We start from the raw sequence: 8,204 nt of genomic DNA, 5'->3' as shown, positions 1-8,204 counted from the left end.
AGTTGCCATCAGACAATAATGTCATGTGTCATCTTCACACATGAAAAGACTTTCCATAAAAGGCCTTCCAGTGCCCACTTTTGAAATTGTTGGAAGTCAGTCAGAGATTCTAATTCCAGGGCATGCATGCACCCCAAAATGATCACTTCTTGAGCTGCAGCTAGGGGAGTTTACTGGTTCGGATTGGCTTAATATATACTAAAAAATTATATTAACTTTCTTTATAATAACTGATCAGTTTATACATATAATTCATAAATTACCGACAAATCAAGAGAGTAGTAGTGGTGAGGGGACTTCTCACTTCTGGCAACTTTTGGTAGCTAGCTAGATTGCATGGAAGAGACTGAGAAGGTGAGAAATGGGAGGGCATTCTGATGGATGGATGGATGGATCCCTTGGATCAATATTAGGGTTTGCAGGGACCAGAAAAGGCCGTGGCCGTGGCTTATTACAATTAGGGTGCTGTTTTTGAGGAGATGGGGATGAGATTGATTAATGGCCATTCTGTCTCTGTGTCGTCTGAGCTGAGGCAGCATACTGTGGGAATCCTATGAAAAGGCTCGTGCGGTTTGTGATCATTACTGTCACATTAGAGAATCTCAAGAAAACGTTCATCATCTTTCCCTGCTTTTCTCCTTTCTCTGACACATATCCACAGATTAATATCCAGTTCAATGGTTTCTATTCTTTACTATAGATTACTACGTACTGTTCATCATTTCTAATTAATTAATTAATTAAACACCCCTTTTTATTCCCCAGATAAAGGGATTTCTTTAACACACTTTCATGGTCGCAATCAGCTCTATTTGGGAGCTGTTTTCTTGAATCATACAACTATCCAGTTGTTTTATGAAAAGAAGAAATAAAGAAAATCAAAATTATGTACGACTATATATCTTCCCTTTTATTCTTATCATATATAAATATGAAAGTTCTTATACCGAGATAGTCCCTACTTTTACTTTTATATAAAATATATAAGATCAGGTTTGATAGACAACTCTTTTGATTATTTGAAATCGATGGCCTATCACTTTGACTTATTTAAGAATAAAAAAAGAAAAAAATTAGGTTTAAATATATATCAACATTTTTGCTCTTACAAATGAAGAATCTTCTTGTGCATTAATATTGTACCTTCTTTATGGCTTTATTAATCCGAACAATTTTATTTTAGGGCAAGACCCAATATTATAGTATCACTGTGAAAGCACTCTTTGATGAGAAAGTTGCATTTTTTTAGTGCAAAAATCATTGCCCCCAATTTAAATGATTAAAATGAAATAAAGAAACACTTGGTGGCCAGAGCTTTCGGCTTGAAACTTTTTGAGAACAATCTATATATATATATATATATATACATCTAAATAATTATATTATTAAGATAATGTTTATTAAAATGAGTAGATAAGTTTATATGTTAAAATTAGAATGATTTTCAAACCATCAAAATTATAAAATGATCAAGATAAAGTTATAAAATATTTCAAGATTTTTATCAAACTATTTGTTAAATTTTTTGGAATGCACTTGAAGACACGTGTCATTTTTTCTTACCTGTAAGGATCAAGATAAATTTATTCGAAAAAAACTCAAATAAGAAGTCACATGACTTCCGTTTTACGAGTTGTCAGATAAATTTAATAAAAACAATACAAATCACCTTTATCTGAAATATTTTTTATATCTTTTTTTTTTTTGTCCATATCTCGATTAACAAACACAACTTAAAAATATATTTCCTAAACTCGGGTCATTAATTAAGAGATGGTTGAAAACCTTAATCAGGGGATTAGAAAATTAATGGGGAAAAGTGCGATAATTACGGCGGGGGGGTGTGCCGTGTGATGTGTGCATGGGTTGGAATGAGGATTAATTGGTTCTTAGTTTAATTTCGACAAAGAAGAAAGAGGTAAGTAATTTGCATGTGGATTGATGTCGTTTACCTAAAGTTAAAGAATTACTTTCTGAATTCCAATGATTAAACTAAGTTTCATATATATAAATATAAATATATCCTATCTGGTAGCTACTGCTTGCTTGTTTGCTTTGACGTACATTTCCATGAAAATTTCCTACTTTTCTAGAATCCGAGGTTGCCCCTCTTTTCTTTCCCAAAGGAGAGGCCCAAAATCAAAATCAAAATCCAAATCCAATCACTCTTTTTTTCTGTCTCCTTTTGGGTCAAATTGCATGGCCAGAAATTTTAACCCTTATGGTGGATAACTTTATTCTTCTCCTTTACGTACGTGATTAATTATGCATTTAGGTTATCCTTCTATTCTATTCTATTCTAATATAATCTAATCTTGTTAATGATATTGTTAGACCTAGAATATGGTAATTACACTTTATTAATAGAAAAAATTAATATCTTGACTAGTTAGGCCGGTCTCGAGATTTTGGGAGATCTAAGTAAGCCCATAAATCAAAATTTTATCAGAGTCTTAAACTTTTAAGACTTTAGATCGAATATGATATTAACGGTTTATACGATTGACTTTCAAGTTTAAAAAATTTAACTAAAAATTTTCAAATGTCCAATGACTAAAACATTAATTTTTCTTATAAAATTTTGATACATGAATGATATTTATTATTTAAAAAATATTAAAATATAAAAAAATTCACTGAGGCATTAATTTTTTTTTTACAAAATTTGTGGAACTGGTATTTATTATTTAGCAAACCTTAAAATGTAAAAAAAAATCACTAAAGCACTAATTTTTCTTACAAAATTTGCAAGATTGGTATTTATTGTTTAAAAAATATTAAAATTTAAAAAAAATTCAAACGTACCAGTGGAGTGATTTGAACTTGTGAGCTAAAGAAACTTTTGATTTATAATCCACCACTCTATCAATTAAGCTTAAATATAATTGATGTATATTATGTATTTTAGCACATATTTATTATATATTTAAAGTATATATTTAAAACTTGAACTTAATTTTTGCGAGGCCTTCTATGGTTGGGGGCTCTAGGAGACCACCTTGATCGCCTACCCTCAGGGCCGACCCTGTGACCAGTGTAGATTAGTTGGGGTCGAAATACCTATAAATGTCACACAAAAAATGCATTAAGTTGGAGATTAATGTGGGCTTAAAATAGAATTAACGAATGTATGTAAAAATGTAGTGAACTTGAGAGTGTCATGTCAAAAATAAGCACTAATAAAATGAGATTCACCTATTATATCTTATTCAAGTGGCAAATTAGGGTTGGCTTATGAATATTTGTAACCCTATGTAAGAGTTACTTTGATACGTCTATAATAATATAAATAAATATTAAAAATTATTTAAAATTTACTTTACTTGCCTTTTGAGATGCAAAATCATCAGGTAAATTTTTGTATTCAAGTTTAGAAATCAAATCTTTTTGATTTGAAAATATAGATAAGAGGAAAATATTTGAAAATATAAGAGTTAAATAAACAAAAATGTGGAGAGTCCACAACCATATTCTACAAATTAAAAAGTCACCGATCTACTTTTTATTTTTTTTTCTTTAATGACCTGATCAGTGTGGATTCCTTAGACGAAATTTATGTCATCCAAATAATTATTTTATCAAATTGTTCTCCTAAAATAACGTTACTTCTTTTTTTTTTGTATACTTGTATTACTAGTTTACACTTTACTATTCATTGGCTAACATTAAAAAATAATCTGTAGACTTAAGAAGCTGGAATGCCTCATCGTCTAAATGACCCCTCACTATCCATTATCGTGTTGAAAAATGATCCGTGAATTTAAGAGGTTTTTTTCGTTTAAATGATATTTTATTATTCATTGCTTAAAATTAAAAAATGATTTGTAAACTTAAAGAGTTGTGGGACCTCTTTGTTCAAATAAAATAATAAAATAAACATAATATGAATTCAAATAAAAATTATCATAAAATATGATTTTTATCTTAAAAATAAAAAAATTAAATAATTAGTGACTTTGGGGCCCTATTATTTAGGGCCATTGAGCCTGGCCTGGTGGCAGCCTATTATTGGTGTCTCATTTTTTGATTTATGCTCACCCACCATGGGGCAACCAAGTGTTAACATTGATCCCCGCGTCCTATGGATTTGGAGAAACTTTATTTTGCATATGATGGTTCTTTAACACTTAGGCACGTTTGATATATGAGAAATATTTAGATTATTAAGAATGTTAGTTAGAAATTTATATTTTTATATTTGATATATTTTTTTTTAAAAAAAATCTGAGAAAATAGTATTTTCAATATTTATTTTTAATTAATTTTCTCATAAAAAGATTTTCATGAAGGTTGAAAATCATGGATTCCCATGAATTAGAAAAAGTTTTTAACAAATAAAAAGATTAAAAAACCTCTTACCCTCTTATACAAATATATATATATATATTATGTATACACATATATATAATGTATAAAAAAAATGACATTTTTTGACTTTCTAAAGAGATAGTGGATCCCAATATTTTATGTATATATTAGGAGGAATTTATTATTTTTAAACAAAAAATCAAATAAGGATAATTTTGAAAAAATAACATAGATTTCTAGGAATGTTGTATTTAAATTAAACATAGAAATGTAATATTATCATAAAAGAACACCTAACATTTCTAAAAATGTTTAAAACTAACTAAATATAGAATTGCATAAATTTTGTGAATCAAAGATTTCGAAGAGCATTCTCATAAATAATGAATTTTATAAATTTAAAAACTTCCCCTATATCAAACGTTTCGTAAATATCCGTTTGAAATTACTATAGAGTTAATTCATGCTATTATGAGAATTATTTGTGTGAAAAATATTTTTATAAATATTAATTTATGAAAAAATAGTTTAGTGTCTAACTTGATCATCTAATATATGTGTGTGAGAGCCGACATTTGAAAAAAGTGTTTTTTAACAATAAAATTTTAAGAAATAAGAGAGAGAGATTATACGTATTTAGAATTACTGTTCTAAAATATTATACATACTTAATAATAAGTATAATGATTCTTATTTTAAATATTTATTAGAGATAAAATTAAGTTTTCTTCAAACATATGGATAGATTTAAAAATCTTTTAAGTTTTTTTTTGTAATTTTTTTGTTTAGATACTTTATCTAAAGACAACTTTCAATTAACAAAAAAAAGAATGCCTAAATAAGAAAGGTAAACTGAATGAACCTTTAAGAATTTTTAAATTTTAAAGAATTTTCATGGAAATGATATAAATCATAGCAAATTTATATATAATTTAACTGCTAGTGTTGTGTGCATACTAATGTTAGATTTGAATGACATCTAGATAGCTTGTTTTAATGCATTAATTATATTTTTTTATAAATTTATAAAACATAATATTTTCTTCATTCATATTTTTTTTCAATTAGTTATATGAATGAATCTCTATATCTTCTGTGTGAGAATTTTATTCTCAAGGTGTTAAAACTATGTAACAAGATTATTTAGTAACAGAATTTCTTAAACTATTCATAGCTCTTAGATTCTTTAGATAAGGACTTCGATTAATCGAGTATGGACTAGCACAAGGGTTACTACCTCGTTTGGTATGAAGATACTAATAGGAAGATGGTGTGTCACATGCCATATGACATGAAATGTTGTTAGTAAATTTGTGGATGGTCGTTGGGGAATGATCAATCAAATGTGACGCCGATAATTGACCACATGACCTGATGGATAATTTTCATGTCATTAAATTGTGATGGTGTGTTGATCCTTAGAGTTGAACTGACACGGTTATTTTATGTATTGATGTGCGAGATTTTTTAATGAGATGAACCATCCAATTGAGATGTGAGAACGTTCATATATGTGATTTCGTATTGCTGGTATATAGAGACAGGTGTTGAGAATATGAATCGTCGCATTCATTGGTATTTAATGAGGTGAACGTTTTATGCGATCTACTATTAATGTGACAGAATAGTCCCTGAACATAGCAAATTGAAAGTTATGAAATGTGTTTTTTGATATGTTATCTAGTCACATTAATGAGATCTGACATATAGTTACTGAGTTTGTCACTCCATGGGTCTCGTTCAATTGAGACGTTAGGTGATGGAAATATTATAGCACAAGGTAATTGTTAACTGTAATAGATTCACTTGAAGTGATATTTCATTGTCGTTTATATTGTCGTGAACTGTTGTTAGGCGATATTTAGGAACTCTCAGAACGTTGTTGGAATTTGAAAAAGTTCCAGTGATGAGCCAAATGGTTGACTGATATTAAAAAGGGTTTCGGTGTTATCTGATTGCTAATGGGCAGTGAATCTAAAAAGTCACACATCATATAGTGTTGCATTTGGTATCGATATCGTATACTCAAAATATCTCAAAAAATGGTTGGTCAAAAGTTAACATTTGACCCACTACCAATAGTGCATAGTTGAAATGCATAGTATATAGTAACAGTGCATAATAAAATTGCATAATAATATCTTGAATTATTGAGATAATTATTGGGATGGTGGGGCGGCGGATGTGAGGAAGGCATTGAATTGGGAGAAGAAAGAAGAAAATGAGAAGGGGAGATTGGTTAATAAAATAGGCACAGTCTTCTACCTTTTCTCTCTCTCTCCTTACGTCTCTATGTTCTTTTCTCCTTTTCTTCTTTATATGCTTCCTCCAAAATTCTTCTGCTATCAAAAATATTTTGCATGTAATTATTACCTATAAAATTTTGAGACACAGGTACCAATAATACGCAGATCTTTTGTGTTTAGTACGAAAAAAAGTAATCGAAATGATATCTTACTATATACTAAGTGTAGACAAACTAAGACCTCCATAATGTGAGGTGGATACGGTCTCAGTATAGAAATTATTTTTATACTCCAACCTTATTTCTGGTAGCAAGTATGCATTTATTTGTATTCTATTATTGAATATGTATATTGCTTAAATACCCAAATTATGCATGACGTGTATATTATATTTTATTATGTGTATCTAATACACAATAAAAATTTTATTTTTATCCGTACCACTAAGTAATTCCCTTCATTAGCCCCAGAATCTAAATGATGTATAGAGATATTTTATTGTCTTTGATATGGCAACAAGACATTTGGTGGGGTGGGTGGGAACAGAACTGAACTGTGATGTATATTATCAATAATATGGGAATAGATTTTGCACATACAAAAGCAATGAGGTTCTTCACCAATTCTTGTCATGATATGAGATTAACCATTTGATTTGAAAAAAGGTTAATGAAGTGAGATTCCCATGTTGACTAAATAGTGTCACAATTTTGCCAAAGATCCAAATTGGAGGCCTAGGTATGTTTAACAAGTGGAGTAAATAAAGGACATGTTCTAAGGCTTTTCTTGAATAACTCTTTCTAATATATATAAGGATAGAGAGGGAAAGAGATGATGTGTTAAATAATTAATATATTCTCCGACCACAAAGATAAATGCATGTGCATGTGGAGAGGTTAGTTAAACTCGAACTATTTTGCTAGTGGAATCAATGAATACTTTATACTCGGATGGTATTGTTATCCTCTAGTTACGAGTGATCTGTCTATAACTTTTATTAAATTAGTCATTTGCATAAATGGATGATTATTTTATTATACATAATCCCTTGTGTAACTTGTTGGGGGAGATTACTTGAATAAGGTGTCGACAAATTTTCAAACATTATGACACCAAGTGATTACTTTACAGTTATTATAGAGTCAGTCAATTGTGACAATCGACACACTTTCTCATAACACGAAGATGGTGCATTAAGGTTCATGATACTTTCTTTTGAGAGTATTTTTAACATTGTTAGGTATTAAATTTTTCATCTCTAACATAAATATCTTCTCTTAATAAATTACATGTCGGGTTGAACTAATTAAAAAAAAAAATTATATTCTACTATTCATGAATTTTTGTATTTATATTATTATGATTTACGAGTTTTGAATAAAGAAATTAAAATAAACTCCAAATATATGAAAAATAATCCGAATCCCTTGAGATACTTAAAAAGAATTAAAACCCAATAACAAAAATAAACCAAAAAGGAAAAGTAAAAGGGGAAAATTGGATGGGAAAGGTAGACGAGGGTACACGTGTCAGCGCGGAAAGGTTGGGGGAACGGCGTGTAGGTTCCTCCGCGGGTAACACCGTAACGTTTCCAAGCCAGGTGTTTTAAGAGTTGAAGCAGTACTAGGATAACAGATATGGACAGCTCCA

Source organism: Diospyros lotus, chromosome 3 (genome assembly GCF_014633365.1).
Source record: "Diospyros lotus cultivar Yz01 chromosome 3, ASM1463336v1, whole genome shotgun sequence".
Classification (NCBI taxonomy): domain Eukaryota; kingdom Viridiplantae; phylum Streptophyta; class Magnoliopsida; order Ericales; family Ebenaceae; genus Diospyros; species Diospyros lotus.
This window is presented reverse-complemented; position numbering follows the sequence as displayed.